Source organism: Pseudophryne corroboree, chromosome 1 (genome assembly GCF_028390025.1).
Source record: "Pseudophryne corroboree isolate aPseCor3 chromosome 1, aPseCor3.hap2, whole genome shotgun sequence".
In the NCBI taxonomy this organism is placed as follows: domain Eukaryota; kingdom Metazoa; phylum Chordata; class Amphibia; order Anura; family Myobatrachidae; genus Pseudophryne; species Pseudophryne corroboree.
Window position 1 is genome coordinate 842,479,571 of NC_086444.1, and position 27,270 is coordinate 842,506,840.

Here is a 27,270-nt window from a genome sequence, read left to right on the forward strand (position 1 = left end):
ACTGCAGCAAAAGACGCAAAGAAGGCTGAAATTGCGCACAATCAGGCCCTATGAGAAGGGATCCCGCCTCCCTCAACAGACCCCACCCCCTCTTCATTAGGGCTGCTTCCGTAGATTTCCCGGGCTGATTTTCTATCCCAATCCATCCCTGCATGCAGGTCAATCTAGAGTCAGCGATAGCGCTATCGCTATGGGGTATACACTTGGAGCGATGTGTGCTTTATTTCTAAGAAATCTAGTCAGATTGCTTAGAATTTAAGCACACATCTCTACGTGTGTAACCCCCTTAAGTCTTATTATGCACTTTGCTGAATTTTATTTTCTTTAATATGTCTAATTTTTCTTCACTGTAAGGTTATGTTGCTCATCGACAGCTATAGTAGATATATGTGTTGCGACTGAGGAATCTACTTTCCAAGGAGATTTCGGAGATCTTCTGGGAAATGACCCCTGTACCCCTGTTAAGACTCATAGAACTCACCAGCAGGTTTTCTAGCCTATAATAGCAGCTTTTACCATAAGGTGAGATGTGCCTACCAGTACTGGGATGCCACCAGGACTTAAGCCACTGGTGGTAGTACGAGCTTAACCCCCGAGTGACCTGAAGCTATGCCAGTATGAAGGAGGACCCAAGATAAAGATAAGAGAAAGGGATTTAAGGCCCATATATACGGGCCGATGCAGGAGAGATGTGTGCTGAACGAACTGCTCAGCACACATCTCTCTCGCCGCTCAGCACAGCGCGATGTGTACTGAGCATGCGGGGGGAGACGGGGGGGCCGCTCACTTCACCCAGCGGGTGAAGTGAGCGACCCGCTAGATTGGCCTGCGTGCAGGCCAATCTAGCAGCAGCGATAGCGATGCGTGGGGCTGTGCATCGCTATCGCTGAGGGGGTACACACGAAGCGATAATGCTGAAATTCTAAGCAATCTAGTCAGATTGCTTAGAATATCACTTGGTGAGTACCCCCCTTAACACTATAATGCCAGGGAAAATCGGAAGAGCCAAAGATATAAAGACGGGAGAGTTCCAGATGTTGACAAGGCTAGTGAAATAAGAACTAGAGTGTTTAGGGAGAAAGAGAGTGCATAAAACACTGAGGACTCTGAACCTACAAGTGGAGCTGTAGGTAGTGGAGGTATGGAAGAAATACAGGAGGATTTGAGCACAGAGGAAACACGTAACTACTGTACATAGCAAACAGATAAGATAGAATACTGATAGAAATAACAATAATATAATTAGATATAATACTGACAAAAATAACAAATAATACTCGTGACAGATTATGCAGCTGACATGGAGCTGTACACAGGAACTCTGCAGTGGACTTTAGTAGGTAACCAGGAGGGGAAATCAACAGGCTAGGACAAGTACCAAGAGACAAGGGCTCCAGCTGCAGCCAGGAAACTATGACCAGCTGGGAATGAGAGACAGGCCACACATATAAAGGAGACAGAGCCAATGAGAATTACAGCACAGTCAACCTTCCTTAGTTAGCAATTTACTGATGCTGCATGTCCACCAGCCTTCTGTCACCATCACTGGGAAAGTTTCCGGCCTCCTAGCTGCCTGGCAACCTTGACCACTCAAGCGCTCGGCGTCCCAGTTGCCATGGAGCTGGTGGCTGGGGAGCAGAAGTTCGGGAGCGTCCTGGTTGCCTAGCGACGACCGGATGATGTGAGCCATGAGCAGCTTGCATAGGCGTGCGCAGCACATTTTATTAGGGGGTGCACCATCGGAGGGGTGTGTCTAGCACCATCTATTGACGGTCAACGCAATATAAAATATCCACCCTTGTACCAATCCTAATAAAGCAGATACATTGTCAGATGTTGTGGTGTGCACCAAACAAACACCCCTGATGGCACTCACTGCAATTACACTGCTCCTTCTCAGCCTGGTCTGGCTCCCTCTCACTTTCCCCTGCAAACTGCAGCAGCTTACTTAAAAGTCAGTCACTCACTGACACTGACAGTCGCAGACTAGTACTGCTGCTGCTGGAAAAACGAGTGACGTGTCAATGCTGCTGCCGACCACCTGTCAGTATTGAATGTGTCTTCCTAAGAGGAATGCTGGCTGCGTGCTCATGCTCATCAGTGGCTGGCGTTGGCATAGCATAGAAGGAGAGAGGTGAGCATGTGGCAGGTGCGCGTGCGAGCAGCATGACGTAATCACATCACGCTGTTTTTGTACGTGGAGGTGGAGCCGGGAGTTTGAAAGCCGGTGGCAGTGGCACCCTTGATTAACCCAGGCGTCCGGTCAGTAATACAGTCCTGACAGGGTGCAGCACAGAGGGGACAGTAATCAGCCTGCTCGGGGATCGCTGCATCAGGCATGTGTGATCGGAGTGCCAGACACTAGGGGGTGCCTGTGCGCACGAGGCACCCCCCCTGCGCACACCTATGGCAGCTTGTAACAAGATGTTTGTAAAAACTAAAAATTCACATAGAATAAATAGTTTGCATGTGACTAATTAAAATAATTTATCAATATGCTTTTAATACATTGGAGATAAGCCCCTGGTGTCCCCCAGCACACCGAGCTGTACCTGTACCAAGACATGAAAGACTATATATATATATATATATATATATACATATAATTATGTATTATATGTATGTATATATGTATATAATTACCCGGAAGGGTTGTTATTATTATTATTATTATTATTATTAGTACTACCTGGGGTGGGTTTGGGGTGTGGTTCCCCCTGGATTGGTGGGGCTGGGCTGCTTTGGGGTAGCACACTGCGTAATCTTATTTAGCACCCCCTTAACACATTTATTAATCCTTCTGGTCTATTAATTACACTTTCACTAGTATATTAATTTTTGTATGTAGATTTTGTTTTCCTTTTATTAACACATACCAACACTTTACCTCTCGCGTTGTGCTGCCCTGGGGTAGCTGGCCTTTACCAGTTTGTGGAGTTCTACACTCCAGGCCCATACCTAGAGTTAGGGACCACCAGCATCAGAGGAGCCTTGTCGGGGCTGGTGACTTATCATACGTTTGAAAACTGTATGTTACTAAGACCTCTGGATTTCTATTATATGTATGTATATATACAGTCTTTCATGTCTTGGTACAGGTACAGCTCGGTGTGCTGGGGACACCAGGGGTTTATCCCCAATGTATTTCTAGCTCAGACTACCCCCTTCCTTTCATGCACCTGAACTGTATTTCCTAATTGATTTGAGCAACCTACATTTTGTTCTGTTAGTATGAGGGGCATGGATGGGACCAGTGTTTGGAGGGTATGCTGGTCTCTGTAGTGCCATTTGGAGATCCCGGGGGTATCTTCAGGTGAGTTAGCTCTCAATACATTTGCTCAGATGCCATTATCATGTGGCATTATGTTATATTACCCGGAAGGGTTGTTATTATTATTATTATTATTATTATTATTAGTACCTGGGGTGGGTCTGGGGTGCAGTTCCCCCTGGATTGGTGGGGCTGGGCTGCTTTGGGGTAGCACACTGCGAGATCTTATTTAGCATCCCCTTAACACATTTATTAATCCTTCTGGTCTCTTAATTACATTTTCACTAGTATATTAATTTTTGCATATAGATTTTGTTTTCCTTTTATTAACACATACCAACACTTTACCTTCTCACGTTGTGCTGCCCTGGGGTAGCTGGCCTTTGCCGGTTTGTGGGGTTCTACACCCCAGGCCCAGACCTAGAGTTAGAGACCACCAGCATCAGAGGAGCCTTGTCAGGGCCTGGTGGCTTATCATACATTTGCAAACTGTATGTAACTAAGACCTCTGGATTTCTATTATATGTATGTATATATATATATATAGTCTTTCATGTCTTGGTAAAGGTACAGCTTGGTGTGCTGGGGACACCAGGGTTTTATCCCCAATGTATTTCTAGCTCAGACTACCCCCTCCCTTTCATGCACCTGAACTGTATTTCCTAATTGCTTTGAGCAACTTACATTTTGTTTTGTTAATATGCTTTTAAAATGTTGTAGCATAAAACTAAAATGACTAACCTGTGAAGTAGTTTGTATAAAGTACAAGCATATACCACATAGTCAGAGCAGGTTAGCTAAATTATGACAAGGCAACATTCAATACAAACCAAATGACTTGGTATGAGTTGTTACTTATACCACATGTCCTAAAACAAAACAAATACATAAAATGTGCCTAGTCTTGAATAAAAGCTGCTGAACATATGTAACTTTTTTAATGGTTTCCCATTGTTTACATTCTGTCTAGATTACAATAATTCCTTTCTCACAGCATAAATAAAAGAAGACGCACACTGGAATAGTACAAATCATCGCACACATCAGGCTTCAGCAACACATGGACAGGTCCTAATACAGTGCATGCACTTAGCTTGCTGTTCCGGTTAATTGTACGCCTGAAGCACATTACTATATTTTAGGCCTCGGACACCTCCAGCTGCTATGAATGCTGTCAGTTATGTCACTTCATCAACTATTTTGCACAGTACATATTTCACTCCAACTTCATAAAACAGTGTATCCTTCCTTGTATAACTTCACTCCTATAGCTGGAAATGTTTATATAGGCACTGTTAACACACTTTATTATCTTGCCATGCCTTATTCTGGTTTTAGTTTAAAGACTAAAATAACATGATGTTACAATAATTTATAAAATGAAAATGATCGCTTACAGTACAGTATATCGATATAATAAACTTCACAAAGGACTCTATTTATCATAAAGGCTTATGCTGCCTAGTCATCGGGTAGAACTAAAAATAGCATGCATATTACTTCTAGAAAGTTTTATAGTTTCTCTGCTAGTAGAGTTGTGTACAGTATGCCACCCATCACAGCAGACAAACCATGCAGGATAGATGGTTTCTATAGAGCAATGTTGGGTGTGGAATTGGTAGCTGAAGATGCTAAATGTGTGCCTACTGTTGAATTATTATGTTATTGGTGTATTAGTATGCTGAAGACAAGCACAACTATTTAACATGCTTTACAGGTTGTCAGAGTTTGTGTTCCTCAGGAGCCTTGTATCAACTTTGGAACTGAATTTCTGGAAATGTGTTCTTATGGAATTATTCTGTAAGAGGATTTGCTAAAATGTTTACATTTTTGCTTTTCAATAGCTATCTACTGTATTAGAAAAATGTCAAAACAACCGTTGCTTAACATGTTTTAATAAACTGTTTTATTTGTTTAAGAAGTAAAAGATTTACTATTGTTTTTGTAAAACAGAATTATGGCTTTATGGCCCAATGTCACAAGTACTGTACTTTTTCTATATCATGATATTGTTCTGCTATCCAGCTATCTATACATTATTACTTTCCTGGTTCCATTGTACTTTGGGTCATTAGAGAATACCCTACTGAATGGATGTGTTTGTGTATATACTGTATATATATATATGTATGTATATATATATATATGAGAGAGAGAGAGAGAGAGAGAGAGCAAGGTCTGCAAAGCAGGGAGGCGCCTGGCACTAAAGGCGCTCTCCCTGCTCTGCTACTGTACCTTGCTGATGCGCAGTGTTGGTGCCAGCTGCCGCAGCCTGCGCCTGTCACACCGTGTGACAAGCAGAAGCGGTGCCGGCAGCATGAACGCAGGATCCTCTGTCTCCTCCTGTGTCAGAGCCCTCCCACCTTCCCTGTCCGTCTTGCTCCTCCCCGCTGCACATGTCAAGCTGGGAGGCAGGAATGTCGTCCCCACCTCCTCTCTTTCCTCCCCTCTCACAGCAATCTTCAGCACCGCACCTCCCCTGAGTCCCCTCTCATCTATGGTGGATTCAGGACCAGGTAGGAATAAAGGGCATATTAGTGTGTGTGTAAAGTGACATTTTACTGTGTGCTGGGGTGGGGTGGGGGGGGGGAGATAAAGTTAAATATTACTGTGTACTGGGGTCGGGGGGGGGGGGGATAAACTGGTATGTTACTGTGTGCTGGGGTGGGGGGGAGAAAGTGGACTATTACTGTGTACTGGGGTCAGGGGGGGATAAACTGGTATGTTACTGTGTGCTGAGGTGGGGGGGATAAAGTGGAATATTACTGTGTACTGGGGTCAGGGGGGGATAAACTGGTATGTTACTTTGTGCTGAGGTGGGGGGGATAAAGTGGAATATTACTGTGTACTGGGGTCGGGGGGGATAAACTGGTATGTTACTGTGTGCTGGGGTGGGGGGGATAAAGTGGAAAATTACTGTGTACTGGGCTCAGGGGGGATAAACTGGTATGTTACTGTGTGCTGGGGTGGGGGGATAAAGTGGAAAATTACTGTGTACTGTGGTTGGGGGGAGGATAAACTGGTATGTTACTGTGTGCTGGGTCGGGAGGGATAAAGTGGTATGTTACTGTGTGCTGGGGTGGGGGGGATAAAGTGGTATGTTACTGTGTTCTGGGGTGGGGATAAAGTGGTATGTTACTGTGTGCTGGGGTGGTGGGGATAAAGTGGTATGTTACTGTGTACTGGGGGTGGGGGGGATAAAGTGGTATGTTACTGTGTACTGGGGTCGGGGGGGATAAACTGGTATGTTACTGTGTGCTGGGGTGGGGGGGATAAACTGGTATGTTACTGTGTACTGGGGTGGGGGGATGAAGTGGTATGTTACTGTGTGCTGGAATGAGGGGGATAAAGTGGAATATTACTGTGTACTGGGGTCGGGGGGGGGATAAACTGGTATGTTACTGTGTGCTGGGGTGGGGGGATAAAGTGGAATATTACTGTGTACTGGGGTTGGGGGGATAAACTAGCATGTTACTGTGTGCTGGGATGGGGGGGATAAAGTGGAATATTACTGTGTACTGGGGTGGGGGGTGGATAAAGTGGCATATAATGTATGCTGGGTGGTGGTGGTAGTGTAGTGTGTGCGGGGACTGGGCTGCAGGGTAGCTGTGGTGTAGCGTGTGGGGAGGGGGGATTAATTGCTTAATTAGTCATTGTGGGGAGGGAGATGAAAAAAATCCCTTATAATCCATGTCTCGCACAGCCTTATCTGGGCTAATTGAATCCCCCCCCCCCCCCCGAGACACAATTACCTGCGATCAATGACCGTGGGTAATTGGATACCTCCATATGTTGTGTAAAGGTCACTAGGACTGACAGATTGTACTTATCGACTACAGGGCTGCATCCCTCCAGTAATATCTGCCACCCGCAGGGACTGCCTAGCAGTGGCAGTGACTTACTGTTCCATAGGAAGTGTTTCTCTTCATGGGACTGTAAGTCCGGACTTGTTATGTTCCTATTTTTTTTAATTTATGTTAAATGCAGTCTCTCCACTGCCTGCCACCCACTGCCTCTCCACAGCTGTCACCTCTCTCTCCTGTCACCCACTCACTCTCATCCTCTCACCATCACCTTTCTCTCCGGTCACTCTCTCCCTGTCACCCCCCCTCCCCATCACCTCTCTCCTGTCTCCCTCTCCCTGTCATCCAACCCTCTCCCTGTTACCTCTATCTCCTGGCACCCTCTCCCTGTCATCCAACCCTCTTCCCATCACCTCTATTTCCTGTCACTCTCTCCCTGTAATCCAACCCTCTCCCCGTCACAGTTCTCTCCTGTCACCCTCCCCTCTCCGCATCACCTCTCTCTCCTGTCGAACTATCCCTGTCACCCACTGATTCTCACCCTTTCCCCATCACCTCTCTCTCCTGTCACCCACTGACGCTCACCCTCTCCCCATCATTCTCTTTTTTCACCCTCTGCTTGTCACCCTCTCATTGTCACCTTCCGCCTCTCACTGTTGCCCACTGCCTCTCCCTAGCTTCACTCTGTGCCTGTCTCCCACTATCTCTCACTGTAGTTACCCTCTCCATGTCACCCACTGACAATCCTGTTACCCGCTTACTCTCACCCTCTACCCGTCACCCTTTCTCTTCTGCTATCCTCTCTCTCTCACACACCCGTGATCCATATGACCACATGTCATGTGCACTCCCACTAAATGGATGTAGCTAGTTGCAAGCGCATCGTGGCTGCTTGTGGGTAGGATGAGAGTGGAGTAGGAGGGCGCAAAATTTAGAGTTTGCAGGAGGGCGCCAAACACCCTTAGCACCGGCCCTGATATATTGTAACACTGTAGGGGATCAGGCGCTGTCTCCTGAGGTAGACAGCAGTGTGCAGCAGCTGAGAGATCATACAATGTTTTGTGGTGCAACTGGCTGCAACCAGTTTTATTAAGTGGAAAATAATAATAAACATCAAAAGAAAATGCCTTGCCTGTACGTCACTAACTACCTGTACCTGACTGTCTCTAAACACAACACAGTTTTTCCAGTAAGTACTGTGTGGCTCACTTATATAAGGATGCAGGTTTCCCTCACAGAGATTCTGCAGTTTCTCCCCAAGCAGTCTACACACACTGATCAGGCTAGCAGCCCTATAACACTCTTACACAGCTAAAAGTCATGATTAGCCCTCTGTGAGGCCAAATACCCAAACTGGTCCCAATGGCTGGAACTTGCCCCCTCTCTCTCTCCAAGGACACTTATCCAGCTTTTCCAACAGACTGTAAAGCTGTTAACAAAACAAACATTTTCCTGGAAGTTTCTTTATTCTAAAACACATAGGGCAAGAACCTGGGACAAACATACCTGCCCTCAAACACTATTCCAGTGTTCCTGTCACATAACCCCCTCCGCTGTTTCGACCTAGGGGCCAGAACACTTGTAGCCCCTAAACAGAAGATGCGGGACAACGCATCTGCGTTTGCCAATTGTGTACTGGCCTATGTTCAACAGTAAACTTAAAATCTTGCAATGCTAGAAACCATCTAGTTACATGAGCATTCTGACCTCTATTTACATACATCCATTTTAAAGGGGCGTGATCTGTCACTAGTTTGAACTGTCTACACAAGAGGTAATATCTCAAGGTATCTAATGCCCACTTAATGGCCAAAGCCTCCTTTTCCACGATAGCATACCTTCTTTCATGATCATTGAGTTTCCTACTCAAATAAATTATAGGGTGTTCCTCCCCATCTCTATTTTGGGACAACACAGCCCCTATCCCTACCTCTGAGGCATCCGTCTGTATAACAAATTCTTTTGAAAAATCTGGTGTTATCAATACAGGTCGTGAACATAAAGCCACTTTTAATGCTTGAAACGCCTTTTCTGCATCAGGGTACCATTTCACCATATTTGACTGCTTCCCTTTGGTAAGGTCTGACAACGGCATTGCTGTGGTTGCAAAATTAGGAATAAATCGTCTATAGTACCGTTATTCCCAAAAAAGCCTTTACCTGTTTTTTATTCACTGGACGAGGCCAGTTTAGAATAGCGTCAATTTTATTCAATTGGGGTCTAATCAGACCTCTACCTATGGTGAAGCCCAAGTATTTCACCTCCTCCATTGCTAGGCAGCACTTCTTTGGGTTAGCAGTTAACCCTGCCTCTCTGATTGAGTCCAGCACTGCTTGTACTTTAACCAAGTGGGACCCCCAGTCTGGACTATGAATTACCACATCATCCAAATAGGCAACTGCATACTTTCTATGGGGCTTTAAAATCTCATCCATTGACCGTTGAAAGGTTGCTGGAGCCCCATGCAACCCAAAGGGTAACATCTTATACTGGTATAGCCCCTCCGGAACCGAAAAGCCTGTTTTTTCTTTTGCATTATCAGTTAAAGGTATTTGCCAGTAACCTTTGGTCAGGTCCAACGTGGTGAGAAACCTGGCTGTTACCAGTCTTTTTATAAGCTCATCCACACGGTGCATGGGGTATGCATCAAATTTGGACACCGCATTTAGCTTACGAAAATCATTACCGAAGTGTATGCTACCATCTGGTTTCAGGATTAGAACTATTGGGCTGGACCACTCATTGTTAGACTCCTCTATAATTCCAAGTTCTAACATGTTTTTAACTTCTATAGAGACAGCTTCTCGCTGAGCTTCAGGAATCCTATATGGCTTTAAATTGACCTTAACCTCTGGTTCTGTGACAATGTCATGTTTTATTATGACCGTTCGGCCAGGCAGCTCTGAAAATATCTCCCTATTTCGGATGAGAAACTCTTTAACCTGGTTGTTCTGATCAGCTGATAGTGGCTCTTACACCTTTACTGCTGGAAGCAAATGAGGTGCAGAAACAGAAGGACAAGGCTCAGCTGACAGAGACAACCTATCCTTCCAGAGTTTTATTAAGTTAACATGGTAAATTTGTTCGGGTTTTGTCTTTCCCGGTTGGTATACTTTATATTTAACCTCATTCACTTTTTCCCTGATCTCAAATGGTCCCTGCCATTTAGCTAAAAACTTGCTTTCCACAGTGGGTACCAAAACAAGGGGGTATATTTACTAACATTCGTAATTTCCGAAAATAGGTCAAAGTTCAATCACGAATGACATCGAGAGTGTAAAACTGCAACTTTTTGAATTTATTACGATGGATTTACTAAGCTGTCGTATTCGTGTTTTTCTTTTCTTCCGATGTCGATGTCATTCGTTTTTTTTTTCCTAATTTTACGGCAGTGATTAGCAAAACACTGCCGTTTTTTTTACAATCAATCTCGGCCGGATCTGTGTGATCCGTGCTGGGGTTCTTTTTATTTTTTATTTTTAATTAAACAATGTAAAATCCCCCCAAAAAATGCGTGGGGTCCCCCCTCCTAAGCATAACCAGCCTCGGGCTCTTTGAGCCGATCCTGGTTGCAGAAATATGGGAAAAAAATGACAGGGGTTCCCCCATATTTAAGCAACCAGCATCGGGCTCTGCGCCTGGTCCTGGTCCCAAAAATACGGGGGACAAAAAGAGTAGGGGTCCCCCGTATTTTTAAAACCAGCACCGGGCTCCACTAGCTGGACAGATAATGCCACAGCCGGGGGTCACTTTTATATAGTGCCCTGCGGCCGTGGCATCAAAAATCCAACTAGTCACCCCTGGCCGGGGTACCATGGGGGAGTGGGGACCCCTTCAATCAAGGGGTCCCCCCCCCCCAGCCACCCAAGGGCCAGGGGTGAAGCCCGAGGCTGTCCCCCCCCATCCAATGGGCTGCGGATGGGAGGGCTGATAGCCTTTGTTGTAAAATAAAAGATATTGTTTTTAGTAGCAGTACTACAAGTCCCAGCAAGCCTCCCCCGCATGCTGGTACTTGGAGAACCACAAGTACCAGCATGCGGCGGAAAAACGGGCCCGCTGGTACCTGTAGTACTACCACTAAAAAAATACCCAAAAAAACACAAGACACACACACCGTGAAAGTATAATTTTATTACATACATACACACATACATACATACTTACCTTATGTTCTCACGCAGGTCGGTCCTCTTCTCCAGTAGAATCCAAGGGGTACCTGTTGAAGAAATTCTACTCACGAGATCCAGGGGTCCAGGCTCCTCGGCAAATCCAGGGATAATCCACGTACTTGAATAAAACAAAAAAACGGTTGCCCGACCACGAACTGAAAGGTGACCCATGTTTGCACATGGGTCACCTTCCCACGAATGCCAGAAACCCACTTTGCCTTCTGGCTAAGTGGGTTTCTTCAGCCAATCAGGGAGTGCCACGTTGTAGCACTCTCCTGATCAGCTGTGTGCTCCTGTACTGAGTGACAGGCAGCACGCGGCAGTGTTACAATGTAGCGCCTATGCGCTACATTGTAACCAATGATGGGAACTTTCTGCTCAGCGGTGACGTCACTTTAGGTCAACCGCAGGGCAGAAAGTTCCCATCATTGGTTACAATGTAGCGCATAGGCGCTACATTGTAACACTGCCGTGTGCTGCCTGTCAGTGAGGACAAGAGCACACAGCCGATCAGGAGGGTGCTACAACGTGGCACTCCCTGATTGGCTGAAGAAACCCACTTAGCCAGAAGGCAAAGTGGGTTTCTGGCATTCGTGGGAAGGTGACCCATGTGCAAACATGGGTCACCTTTCAGTTCGTGGTCGGGCAACCGTTTTTTTGTTTTATTCAAGTACGTGGATTATCCCTGGATTTGCCGAGGAGCCTGGACCCCTGGATCTCGTGAGTAGAATTTCTTCAACAGGTACCCCTTGGATTCTACTGGAGAAGAGGACCGACCTGCGTGAGAACATAAGGTAAGTATGTATGTATGTGTGTATGTATGTAATAAAATTATACTTTCACGGTGTGTGTGTCTTGTGTTTTTTTGGGTATTTTTTTAGTGGTAGTACTACAGGTACCAGCGGGCCCGTTTTTCCGCCGCATGCTGGTACTTGTGGTTCTCCAAGTACCAGCATGCGGGGGAGGCTTGCTGGGACTTGTAGTACTGCTACTAAAAACAATATCTTTTATTTTACAACAAAGGCTATCAGCCCTCCCATCCGCAGCCCATTGGATGGGGGGGGACAGCCTCGGGCTTCACCCCTGGCCCTTGGGTGGCTGGGGGGGGGGGACCCCTTGATTGAAGGGGTTCCCACTCCCCCAGGGTACCCCGGCCAGGGGTGACTAGTTGGATTTTTGATGCCACGGCCGCAGGGCGCTGTATAAAAGTGACCCCCGGCTGTGGCATTATCTGTCCAGCTAGTGGAGCCCGGTGCTGGTTTTAAAAATACGGGGGACCCCTACTCTTTTTTCCCCCCGTATTTTTGGGACCAGGACCAGGCGCAGAGCCCGATGCTGGTTGCTTAAATATGGGGGAACCCCTGTCATTTTTTTCACCATATTTCTGCAACCAGGATCGGCTCAAAGAGCCCGAGGCTGGTTATGCTTAGGAGGGGGGACCCCACGCAATTTTTTTTGAAAAAATAAGCACTTTCCCACCCCTTCCCACTGATATACATGCACGGATCTCATGGATCCGTGCATGCCTATCCAATCACGAATAAAAAAAAAAGGTCTGTTTTTTTTTAGCACTTTTTTACGAGTTGTAATTTTTCACGGCAGTGTTTGTTCTTTTTTGGCTTTGCACTTCTTAGTAAATGACCGAGATTCATACTTAAACAGCCGCGTTTTGACCGATGGTGTATTCATTCGTAATTTTTTACCTGAACTTGCAAAAAATTACGAATGCCCTCATCACTGCCGTGATTAGTGTTTAGTAAATTACCGAGATTAACCGAGATGACACTTTGAAGAAAAAACGGCATCTCGGTCAAAATCGGGAGCTTAGTAAATATACCCCAAGAACTCTATCTCCAGGAGCAAATTCCTGTACCCTGGCATTCCGGTTATATACCCTCTGTTGAGCACTTTGAGCCTGTTCCATGTGCTCTCTGACAATAGGTACCACGGCTGCAATCCTATCCTGCATTTGTGTTACATGTTCAATAATGCTTTTATAAGGAGTGGGCTGTCCTTCCCACATCTCTTTGGAAATGTCCAACAGCCCTCTGGGGTGTCTACCGTACAATAACTCAAATGGAGAATACCCCGTAGAGGACTGGGGAACTTCTCTGATGGCCAATAACAAGTATGGCAATAAACAATCCCAGTTTTTTCCATCTCTATCTACAACCTTTTTAACATACTTTTTAATGTTTTATTAAACCTTTCTGCCAACCCATCAGTTTGAGGATGGTAGATGGGTGTCCTGAGGTGAGTGACCCTAAACAATTTGCACAATTCTTTCATGACCCTCGACATAAATGGGGAACCTCGGTCAGTCAAGATTTCTTTTGGAATTCCCAACCTACTAAAAACCTGCACCAGCTCCCTAGCTATTGCCTTGGTTGTGATATTGCATAAAGGGATAGCCTCTGGATATCGAGTGGCATAATCCATTATTACCAGGATATACTGATGGCCCTGAGCAGACTTTAACAAGGGCCCCACGAGATCCATGACTATTCTGTCAAACGGGACCTCTATAAAAGACATGGGAACTAGTGGGCTCCTGAAATGGGGTCTGGGGGCATGATACTGGCATTCAGGACAGGAAGAACAATATTCAGATACCTCTTTATAAACCCCTGGCCAAAATAACCCTTGTAAAACTCTCTCAGCGTTTTTTTCTGCTCCTAAATGTCCTGCTGTAACGTGACTATGAGCTAAGTCTAACACTGTTATCCTAAAAGGCTGGGGAACTACCAGCTGTTCCACCACTTCCTCACCCCTTTTGACCATTTGGTACAAGAGCTCATTACAGATGGCCATGTGCGTATACGTAATCCTGTCACCTGGTACCACAGGTTCCCCATTAATAAACTTAACATTCTCTCTAGTCTTTATTAAGGTAGGATCCCTTAACTGTTCAGACGCAAACAGATCATTCTTTACCTCAAGGTCAGGCACACTTTCAGCTCTAACTACTATGTCTCTGTTCCCAGCAAGAGGGTCCTCACTGCACTCCCCATCTGTCACTTCCCCAAACTAGCAAAAGGTAAAGGGTCAGAAAGTTCAGAGGACACACGTACAGCCATAAAATCTCCGGTATTGTTAACTGGCTCTTTACTGCTCACACCTGTTGCTAAACAGGATTCCCACAATTTACAAAAATGAGGAAAATTCCTCCCTATTAAGGCCCCATGCACCAAGGTGGGGACCAGTCCTGCTTTAACAATTGCTGACCCACAAAAGGTTTCTATATTCACTTCAGCAGTGACATAGTGTTGGGTATCCCCATGTATGCAAGTTACCCCAATAGTTATTTGCTGGACCTTTAAGGGGTTCACTAACCCAAAAATGGATAAAGAAAAAATTATACTGCGCTCTCCGTGTGATGATGGGCACCTGTGAAGAAAATGCAGCTGGGGGCTGCAAACTAGCAGATATACAAGTGCACAGAGGGGGTGAAACACCGTACCTGGGATCATATGGGACAAAGACTCTCCTTACATGGTACTTTCATCTGACCATCCCCGCATGAGACTGTGACTTTTACACATGAGAAATAGATTTTAAACAGACAGATTTTGCCAAACGCTCAAACGGGTAGATGAGAGTAAGACGCTACAAGGCGCTTCACACTACCATATAGGTTTACAACTACTTGAAAATATTTGTTTGTGTTTTTGTTTTTGTCTGTGTCTTATATGTATGTATGTCTTTGTTTGGTGTACCAGTACTAGGTTGTAGATAAGAATAGTAGGAGTATCCACGTTATTATAACTGACACACATATATGCTATAGGAGCTGCTTAATTCAGTATATCATATAATAGCTAAATGAAGACAAACACCTAAATAAATTATTTTAATTTATTATATTGAGTTGATTGTATTCACTGTGGAGTTCTGCGCAGGGAGTTACTATTGACCTGCTGGTTCACTAACCCAGCTTTCACAAGGGTAACGAAACTTCCTGAATCAAGCAACGACTCTACCTGGTTACCATCAAGGGACACTACACACATTTGTTTTTCCAGCTCAGGTGAAGGTACCACAGCACAGGCTAACCTAGCAAAGAAAGACATTCTGCGACATTCAAAGGCAGCATCACATTGCATGGGTTCTTGCGTGACTGGGCAATTGGCAACAACATGACCTGGCATACCACACCTAAAACATTTAAACACACGATTATCAACTTGTTTGGGCGGGAGAGACCTTTCTAGCCCCATTGGCCTGTCTCCAGGGCCAGTATTTACAGTCTCTCCAGTTTTGCATTCTCTTAACCGCCCAGCAACGTTTTCCTACAGAACAGTCTTACCAGTCTTTACTGAAGGGCGCTGTTGAGGATCTAGGGGTTGCTGGGTAGTCATCAGTAGTTTCTCTGCCGCCAGATACCTCTCTACCATGTCCACTAACTGGTCAGCTGTATCCAGATTCCCATGGCTCACCCACTTGCGCAGGACTATGGGCAAAGATCTCAAATAGTGGTCCATGACAACTCTTTCAACCATCTGGGGACCAGTTAGTGTCTCTAGCTGTAACCATTTTTTGGTTAGGTGCATCTGTGAGCAAGGAGGCTTCTCCATGGCATACACCCAACGGTGCACCCGTTGTGCCCGTACTGACAGCGTGACTCCCAGGCGGGTCAGGATCTCAGTTTTTAGTTTTTCATAGTCCCGAGTCTCGGCAGGGCTTAAATCAAAGTATGCTTTTTGGGGCTCACCCGAATGAAAAGGTGCTAGCAGACTGGCCCATTGTGCTTTAGGCCAGTTCTCACGCTCGGCAGTCCCCTCAAACATGGTCAGATATGCCTCCACATCATCAGCCTCTGTCATTTTCTGCAGGAAGTGACTGGCCCGTTTGAACCTAGAGCTGGTCGGAGCACTAGCGGCGACATCTCCAGTCCATGCTGCAAGGCTCTGCACGACTTCTGTTAAGGCTTCTCTATCCTGATGCTGTTGCCTGTAAATTTCATTAAGAGCCACCTGCTGTAGTCTCCTATTCTCCTCAATGGCCACCTGCTGTAGTCTCCTATTTTCCTTAATTGCCACCTGCTGTTGTCTGTTGGCCACTGTAGCTTGCAGCAAGGCCTTAAAAAATTCCTCCATGTCAACAGGTTTTTCGGGCTGCTTTGTAGCTGCTTTCACCCAGGACATATATTGAACCTTCAGGGGTGAATCTGAGCAACTTCACAATGGGCTGCATCTGCATAAACCACAGTTTTCTGCAGGTCTCATAAAGCTGCGGCTTTCACTTATGTGCAGAACGGGTTGCCCGCATTCTCCACCAACTTGTAACACTGTAGGGGAACAGGTGCAGTCTCCTGGGGTAGACAGCAGTGTGTAGCAGCTGAGAGATCATACAAGTCCAGTTATGTGGTGCAACTGGCCGCAACCAGTTTTATTAAGCAGAAAATAAAAATAGGCATCAAAAGAAAAGGCTTTGCATGTCCGGCACTAACTATACACAAGATGTACCTAACTGTCTCTAAACAAAACATAGAGTTTTTCCAGTAAGTACTGTGTGGCTAACTTGTGTAAGGATGCAGGTTTCCCTCACAGAGATTCTGCAGTTTCTCCCCAGGCAGTCTGCACACACTGATCAGGCTAGCAGCCCTATAACACTCTTACACAGCTGAAAGCTCTGATTATCCCTCTGTGAGGCCAAATACCCGAACTGGGCCCAATGGCTGGAACTTCCCCTTCTCTCTCTCCCAGGACCCTTATCCAGCTTTTCCAACAGACTGAAAAGCTGCTAACAAAACAAAAATTTTCCTGGAAGTTTCTTTTTTCAAAAACACATAGGACAAGAACCTGGGACAAACATACCTGCCCTCAAAACACTATTCCAGTGTTCCTGTCACAATATACATGCACCCCACCTTATGAGTGGTGAGTGCAGACACTGCATCCCGCTTCTGGGGTGGCGAGTGCTGTGGTTTTCTATATTTGTTTGTATAAATAAAAATATATAAATGTGTGTATGTATATATATATATATATATATATACTTTAGAGAATGTCTGCACACACAATTCCTATAGCAGCTTGTTGGGGTGTCACCAAATCTTCATGTTTAGAGAAAAGCAATCCTCTGGCATGAGTATTTATAACAGTTCAAGAGTGCACTCACCAATCCAAAATAGCTTCATCAGAGTTTTATTTGTGGCAAATAGGCATAGACATCATTCCGACGTTTCGGTCCCCCCTTGGGACCTTTGTCAAGGTTCAGGTGCTATGTACAAACTGCCCCCCTATATACCCCCACCCCCCATACAACATATAGCGATCCCAAAAAATGACATGAATCGGGATCCTCTATTACCAAACAAACCTGGACAAACAATTCATATGCATAGATAGATCTACCAGATATAACTGGTCCATTTCCAGCTCTTACCAGCAGCTACAGAAATCTCTCAGATCTCACCTGTAAAATCATATACACGCGCGTCCCGCTGGTGGAACGCACGCAACCGGAAGTAAGCCGAGCGGTGAACCGCATGGTACTTCCTGCAGTATCATCAACAGAGGGGGGAGGCATCATGCTCTCACCAAAATGCCTTCCCCCTGCAGCATATCACCACAGGACAATAGTCCACATGTGCAAATGTATTACTTATTAAGCAGCACATCTATCGATAAGTGCATTAACTCATCCTAATATAATCACATATAATTCAATATAGTAGTAAACAAACAATGGTTATGAGCTGAAAATATGACCAGAAAAGTAATAAAGAAATAATAATAAAAAAATGAAAAATAAAAAATAAAAAAGATATAAAAATAGAAAATAAAAATAAAGTGAAAAATAAATAGAAGGCACTAACTGAGAACTATTATAGAATACAACCTCAGATATATTATATATGAAATATCAGTGGCCTATTTACAGCTTCATTATGGACACATCAATGTACAGCTCCACCGATCGCCCCACACTTCAAAAATATCATATATATATATATATATATATATATATATATATATGTAAAGAGCACATATATATATATACAAAACACAAAGTCAGACAAATCAAAAAATCAAAAAGATGTGTAGATGAGAGGGACTCACCCCATTACGAAATCACATACTTATAGAGGTCCGGACATGTCACAGGAAAATGCTCCAATGAATTGTATCATTCAAAACTTTTGGCCACACAGTGTCAAGTCTGTGTATCCAATATGCTTCTCTATGCAAAAGGATTTTCGCACGATCACCTCCTCTCGACAATGGAGGTATTCTGTCAATTAGCATGTATCGCAATGATGACAATTGATGCAGAGCCGGATTAAGGCTATGGGGGGCCCGGGGCACTTCAAACAGGGGGGCCCCTAACGTAGAGGCAGGGAGAGCAATTTTTATATATATATATATATATATATATATATATTAGAGATGAGCGGGTTCGGTTTCTCTGAATCCGAACCCGCCAGAACTTCATGTTTTTTTTCACGGGTCCGAGCGACTCGGATCTTCCCGCCTTGCTCGGTTAACCCGAGCGCGCCCGAACGTCATCATGACGCTGTCGGATTCTCGCGAGGCTCGGATTCTATCGCGAGACTCGGATTCTATATAAGGAGCCGCGCGTCGCCGCCATTTTCACACGTGCATTGAGATTGATAGGGAGAGGACGTGGCTGGCGTCCTCTCCGTTTAGAATAGATTAGAGAGACACTTGATTTACTAATTTTGGGGAGCATTAGGAGTACTCAGTACAGTGCAGAGTTTTGCTGATAGTGACCAGTGACCACCAGTTTTATTTATAATCCGTTCTCTGCCTGAAAAAAGCGATACACAGCACACAGTGACTCAGTCACATACCATATCTGTGTGCACTGCTCAGGCTCAGGCCAGTGTGCTGCATCATCTATTATCTATATATAATATTATATATATCTGTCTGACTGCTCAGCTCACACAGCTTATAATTGTGGGGGAGACTGGGGAGCACTACTGCAGTGCCAGTTATAGGTTATAGCAGGAGCCAGGAGTACATAATATATTATATAGTGAGTGACCACCAGACACACAGTGCAGTTTATTTAATATATCCGTTCTCTGCCTGAAAAAAGCGATACACACAGTGACTCAGTCAGTCACATACCATATCTGTGTGCACTGCTCAGGCTCAGGCCAGTGTGCTGCATCATCTATATATATTATATATCTGTCTGACTGCTCAGCTCACACAGCTTATAATTGTGGGGGAGACTGGGGAGCACTACTGCAGTGCCAGTTATAGGTTATAGCAGGAGCCAGGAGTACATAATATTATATTAAAATTAAACAGTGCACACTTTTGCTGCAGGAGTGCCACTGCCAGTGTGACTAGTGACCAGTGACCTGACCACCAGTATATATAATATTAGTAGTATACTATCTCTTTATCAACCAGTCTATATATTAGCAGCAGACACAGTACAGTGCGGTAGTTCACGGCTGTGGCTACCTCTGTGTCGGCACTCGGCAGCCCGTCCATAATTGTATATACCACCTAACCGTGGTTTTTTTTTCTTTCTTTATACATACATACTAGTTACGAGTATACTATCTCTTTATCAACCAGTCTATATATTAGCAGCAGACACAGTACAGTGCGGTAGTTCACGGCTGTGGCTACCTCTGTGTCGGCACTCGGCAGCCCGTCCATAATTGTATATACCACCTAACCGTGGTTTTTTTTTCTTTCTTTATACATACATACTAGTTACGAGTATACTATCTCTTTATCAACCAGTCTATATATTAGCAGCAGACACAGTACAGTGCGGTAGTTCACGGCTGTGGCTACCTCTGTGTCGGCACTCGGCAGCCCGTCCATAATTGTATATACCACCTAACCGTGGTTTTTTTTTCTTTCTTTATACATACATACTAGTTACGAGTATACTATCTCTTTATCAACCAGTCTATATATTAGCAGCAGACACAGTACAGTGCGGTAGTTCACGGCTGTGGCTACCTCTGTGTCGGCACTCGGCAGCCCGTCCATAATTGTATATACCACCTAACCGTGGTTTTTTTTTCTTTCTTTATACATACATACTAGTTACGAGTATACTATCTCTTTATCAACCAGTCTATATATTAGCAGCAGACACAGTACAGTGCGGTAGTTCACGGCTGTGGCTACCTCTGTGTCGGCACTCGGCAGCCCGTCCATAATTGTATATACCACCTAACCGTGGTTTTTTTTCTTTCTTTATACATACATACTAGTTACGAGTATACTATCTCTTTATCAACCAGTCTATATATTAGCAGCAGACACAGTACAGTGCGGTAGTTCACGGCTGTGGCTACCTCTGTGTCGGCACTCGGCAGCCCGTCCATAATTGTATATACCACCTAACCGTGGTTTTTTTTTCTTTCTTTATACATACATACTAGTTACGAGTATACTATCTCTTTATCAACCAGTCTATATATTAGCAGCAGACACAGTACAGTGCGGTAGTTCACGGCTGTGGCTACCTCTGTGTCGGCACTCGGCAGCCCGTCCATAATTGTATATACCACCTAACCGTGGTTTTTTTTTCTTTCTTTATACATACATACTAGTTACGAGTATACTATCTCTTTATCAACCAGTCTATATATTAGCAGCAGACACAGTACAGTGCGGTAGTTCACGGCTGTGGCTACCTCTGTGTCGGCACTCGGCAGCCCGTCCATAATTGTATATACCACCTAACCGTGGTTTTTTTTTCTTTCTTTATACATACATACTAGTTACGAGTATACTATCTCTTTATCAACCAGTCTATATATTAGCAGCAGACACAGTACAGTGCGGTAGTTCACGGCTGTGGCTACCTCTGTGTCGGCACTCGGCAGCCCGTCCATAATTGTATATACCACCTAACCGTGGTTTTTTTTTCTTTCTTTATACATACATACTAGTTACGAGTATACTATCTCTTTATCAACCAGTCTATATATTAGCAGCAGACACAGTACAGTGCGGTAGTTCACGGCTGTGGCTACCTCTGTGTCGGCGCTCGGCAGCCCGTCCATAATTGTATATACCACCTAACCGTGGTTTTTTTTTCTTTCTTTATACATACATACTAGTTACGAGTATACTATCTCTTTATCAACCAGTCTATATATTAGCAGCAGACACAGTACAGTGCGGTAGTTCACGGCTGTGGCTACCTCTGTGTCAGCCCGTCCATAATTGTATACTAGTATCCAATCCATCCATCTCCATTGTTTACCTGAGGTGCCTTTTAGTTGTGCCTATTAAAATATGGAGAACAAAAATGTTGAGGTTCCAAAATTAGGGAAAGATCAAGATCCACTTCCACCTCGTGCTGAAGCTGCTGCCACTAGTCATGGCCGAGACGATGAAATGCCAGCAACGTCGTCTGCCAAGGCCGATGCCCAATGGCATAGTACAGAGCATGTCAAAACCAAAACACCAAATATCAGTAAAAAAAGGACTCCAAAACCTAAAATAAAATTGTCGGAGGAGAAGCGTAAACTTGCCAATATGCCATTTACCACACGGAGTGGCAAGGAACGGCTGAGGCCCTGGCCTATGTTCATGGCTAGTGGTTCAGCTTCACATGAGGATGGAAGCACTCAGCCTCTCGCTAGAAAACTGAAAAGACTCAAGCTGGCAAAAGCACCGCAAAGAACTGTGCGTTCTTTGAAATCCCAAATCCACAAGGAGAGTCCAATTGTGTCGGTTGCGATGCCTGACCTTCCCAACACTGGACGTGAAGAGCATGCGCCTTCCACCATTTGCACGCCCCCTGCAAGTGCTGGAAGGAGCACCCGCAGTCCAGTTCCTTATAGTCAGATTGAAGATGTCAGTGTTGAAGTACACCAGGATGAGGAGGATATGGGTGTTGCTGGCGCTGGGGAGGAAATTGACCAGGAGGATTCTGATGGTGAGGTGGTTTGTTTAAGTCAGGCACCCGGGGAGACACCTGTTGTCCGTGGGAGGAATATGGCCGTTGACATGCCAGGTGAAAATACCAAAAAAATCAGCTCTTCGGTGTGGAGGTATTTCACCAGAAATGCGGACAACAGGTGTCAAGCCGTGTGTTCCCTTTGTCAAGCTGTAATAAGTAGGGGTAAGGACGTTAACCACCTCGGAACATCCTCCCTTATACGTCACCTGCAGCGCATTCATAATAAGTCAGTGACAAGTTCAAAAACTTTGGGTGACAGCGGAAGCAGTCCACTGACCAGTAAATCCCTTCCTCTTGTAACCAAGCTCACGCAAACCACCCCACCAACTCCCTCAGTGTCAATTTCCTCCTTCCCCAGGAATGCCAATAGTCCTGCAGGCCATGTCACTGGCAATTCTGACGAGTCCTCTCCTGCCTGGGATTCCTCCGATGCATCCTTGCGTGTAACGCCTACTGCTGCTGGCGCTGCTGTTGTTGCCGCTGGGAGTCGATGGTCATCCCAGAGGGGAAGTTGTAAGCCCACTTGTACTACTTCCAGTAAGCAATTGACTGTTCAACAGTCCTTTGCGAGGAAGATGAAATATCACAGCAGTCATCCTACTGCAAAGCGGATAACTGAGTCCTTGACAACTATGTTGGTGTTAGACGTGCGTCCGGTATCCGCCGTTAGTTCACAGGGAACTAGACAATTTATTGAGGCAGTGTGCCCCCGTTACCAAATACCATCTAGGTTCCACTTCTCTAGGCAGGCGATACCGAGAATGTACACGGACGTCAGAAAAAGACTCACCAGTGTCCTAAAAAATGCAGTTGTACCCAATGTCCACTTAACCACGGACATGTGGACAAGTGGAGCAGGGCAGGGTCAGGACTATATGACTGTGACAGCCCACTGGGTAGATGTATGGACTCCCGCCGCAAGAACAGCAGCGGCGGCACCAGTAGCAGCATCTCGCAAACGCCAACTCTTTCCTAGGCAGGCTACGCTTTGTATCACCGCTTTCCAGAATACGCACACAGCTGAAAACCTCTTACGGCAACTGAGGAAGATCATCGCGGAATGGCTTACCCCAATTGGACTCTCCTGTGGATTTGTGGCATCGGACAACGCCAGCAATATTGTGTGTGCATTAAATATGGGCAAATTCCAGCACGTCCCATGTTTTGCACATACCTTGAATTTGGTGGTGCAGAATTTTTTAAAAAACGACAGGGGCGTGCAAGAGATGCTGTCGGTGGCCAGAAAAATTGCGGGACACTTTCGGCGTACAGGCACCACGTACAGAAGACTGGAGCACCACCAAAAACGCCTGAACCTGCCCTGCCATCATCTGAAGCAAGAAGTGGTAACGAGGTGGAATTCAACCCTCTATATGCTTCAGAGGTTGGAGGAGCAGCAAAAGGCCATTCAAGCCTATACAATTGAGCACGATATAGTAGGTGGAATGCACCTGTCTCAAGTGCAGTGGAGAATGATTTCAACGTTGTGCAAGGTTCTGATGCCCTTTGAACTTGCCACACGTGAAGTCAGTTCAGACACTGCCAGCCTGAGTCAGGTCATTCCCCTCATCAGGCTTTTGCAGAAGAAGCTGGAGGCATTGAAGAAGGAGCTAAAAGGGAGCGATTCCGCTAGGCATGTGGGACTTGTGGATGCAGCCCTTAATTCGCTTAACAAGGATTCACGGGTGGTCAATCTGTTGAAATCAGAGCACTACATTTTGGCCACCGTGCTCGATCCTAGATTTAAAGCCTACCTTGGATCTCTCTTTCCGGCAGACACAGGTCTGCTGGGGTTGAAAGACCTGCTGGTGACAAAATTGTCAAGTCAAGCGGAACGCGACCTGTCAACATCTCCTCCTTCACATTCTCCCGCAACTGGGGGTGCGAGGAAAAGGCTCAGAATTCCGAGCCCACCCGCTGGCGGTGATGCAGGGCAGTCTGGAGCGACTGCTGATGCTGACATCTGGTCCGGACTGAAGGACCTGACAACGATTACGGACATGTCGTCTACTGTCACTGCATATGATTCTCTCAACATTGATAGAATGGTGGAGGATTATATGAGTGACCACATCCAAGTAGGCACGTCACACAGTCCGTACTTATACTGGCAGGAAAAAGAGGCAATTTGGAGGCCCTTGCACAAACTGGCTTTATTCTACCTAAGTTGCCCTCCCACAAGTGTGTACTCCGAAAGAGTGTTTAGTGCCGCCGCTCACCTTGTCAGCAATCGGCGTACGAGGTTACATCCAGAAAATGTGGAGAAGATGATGTTCATTAAAATGAATTATAATCAATTCCTCCGCGGAGACATTGACCAGCAGCAATTGCCTCCACAAAGTACACAGGGAGCTGAGATGGTGGATTCCAGTGGGGACGAATTGATAATCTGTGAGGAGGGGGATGTACACGGTGATATATCGGAGGGTGAAGATGAGGTGGACATCTTGCCTCTGTAGAGCCAGTTTGTGCAAGGAGAGATTAATTGCTTCTTTTTTGGGGGGGGTCCAAACCAACCCGTTATATCAGTCACAGTCGTGTGGCAGACCCTGTCACTGAAATGATGGGTTGGTTAAAGTGTGCATGTCCTGTTTTGTTTATACAACATAAGGGTGGGTGGGAGGGCCCAAGGACAATTCCATCTTGCACCTCTTTTTTCTTTTCTTTTTCTTTGCATCATGTGCTGATTGGGGAGGGTTTTTTGGAAGGGACATCCTGCGTGACACTGCAGTGCCACTCCTAGATGGGCCCGGTGTTTGTGTCGGCCACTAGGGTCGCTAATCTTACTCACACAGTCAGCTACCTCATTGCGCCTCTTTTTTTCTTTGCGTCATGTGCTGTTTGGGGAGGGTTTTTTGGAAGGGACATCCTGCGTGACACTGCAGTGCCACTCCTAGATGGGCCCGGTGTTTGTGTCGGCCACTAGGGTCGCTAATCTTACTCACACAGTCAGCTACCTCATTGCGCCTCTTTTTTTCTTTGCGTCATGTGCTGTTTGGGGAGGGTTTTTTGGAAGGGACATCCTGCGTGACACTGCAGTGCCACTCCTAGATGGGCCCGGTGTTTGTGTCGGCCACTAGGGTCGCTAATCTTACTCACACAGCTACCTCATTGCGCCTCTTTTTTTCTTTGCGTCATGTGCTGTTTGGGGAGGGTTTTTTGGAAGGGACATCCTGCGTGACACTGCAGTGCCACTCCTAGATGGGCCCGGTGTTTGTGTCGGCCACTAGGGTCGCTAATCTTACTCACACAGCTACCTCATTGCGCCTCTTTTTTTCTTTGCGTCATGTGCTGTTTGGGGAGGATTTTTTGGAAGGGCCATCCTGCGTGACACTGCAGTGCCACTCCTAGATGGGCCCGGTGTTTGTGTCGGCCACTAGGGTCGCTAATCTTACTCACACAGCTACCTCATTGCGCCTCTTTTTTTCTTTGCGTCATGTGCTGTTTGGGGAGGGTTTTTTGGAAGGGCCATCCTGCGTGACACTGCAGTGCCACTCCTAGATGGGCCCGGTGTTTGTGTCGGCCACTTGGGTCGCTAATCTTACTCACACAGCTACCTCATTGCGCCTCTTTTTTTCTTTGCGTCATGTGCTGTTTGGGGAGGGTTTTTTGGAAGGGACATCCTGCGTGACACTGCAGTGCCACTCCTAGATGGGCCCGGTGTTTGTGTCGGCCACTAGGGTCGCTTATCTTACTCACACAGCGACCTCGGTGCAAATTTTAGGACTAAAAATAATATTGTGAGGTGTGAGGTATTCAGAATAGACTGAAAATGAGTGTAAATTATGGTTTTTGAGGTTAATAATACTTTGGGATCAAAATGACCCCCAAATTCTATGATTTAAGCTGTTTTTTAGTGTTTTTTGAAAAAAACACCCGAATCCAAAACACACCCGAATCCGACAAAAAAAATTTGGTGAGGTTTTGCCAAAACGCGTTCGAACCCAAAACACGGCCGCGGAACCGAACCCAAAACCAAAACACAAAACCCGAAAAATTTCAGGCGCTCATCTCTAATATATATATGATGTAGTTATATGACCGGCGGCCACAATACCGACGGCTACATTCTGCCCCCCTCACAATCCCTACAGTCAGCATACCGACAAGCAGGGACTACTCACACTCCCACCTGTAGAGGGGGAACAGAACGTGTGGCAAGCTCAGGGCAGCTCACCACGAGCCCGCCGGGCATCTAAATGCAGAGGTCCCAGGGTCGGTATGGTGACCGGCGGTCTCCAAATCACCGGTCACACAATACCAACCTATATATATATATATATATATATATATATATAATAGTGATAAGCGGATTCTTATATACGTACACACACACACGAGTATATTATCTATCAAAGGCATGATGTCTGAACAATGCTGCACCGGGTGCCCGCTGGGTGTTGCGCTGGGTGGTTGCACAAATAAATCCACAATAGTCCTGATGGTGCAGTACTCCTGGCATCTAAGTAATACCACTGTTTTAGGCATAAGTTTGACAACGTTTCATTGCCCTTTATTAGTGTGGCACTTTCATCAGGTCATGACACGTATAAAGGGCACTGAAACATTGCCAAACTTATGCCTAAAGCAGTGGTATTACTTAGACTCCAGGAGCGCTGCACCATTGGGACTAATATATATATATATATATATGTATATACACGCAGACATATTTTATATATATATATATATATATATATATATATATATACACACACACACACACACATATATACACACACACACACACACACACACACACACATATATATATATATATATAAATATATCTATCTATATATGTATATGTATAGATATATAGATATATGTAGATATGTGTCTGACAGACCCAACAATTTAACATAGAGTAGCAGCAGGATTAAAGAAAAAAAAATACAGCCTGAGCCAGCTTACTTCGTGCACGGCTGCTGGTGATACAGGAGAGCGAGTGCTGGCTCCACTTCTTCCGTGCAGCCTGCGTGCCCAGCCACTGACTGAGCCGCAGGCTGCTGCATCACGCCATTGGACAGCTGAGCCGTCGCTCAGCTGTCCTGTCCTTCATGCAACGCCGGTGCCACCGCTGTTAGGTTGCCAGGGCAACCTACGAGAC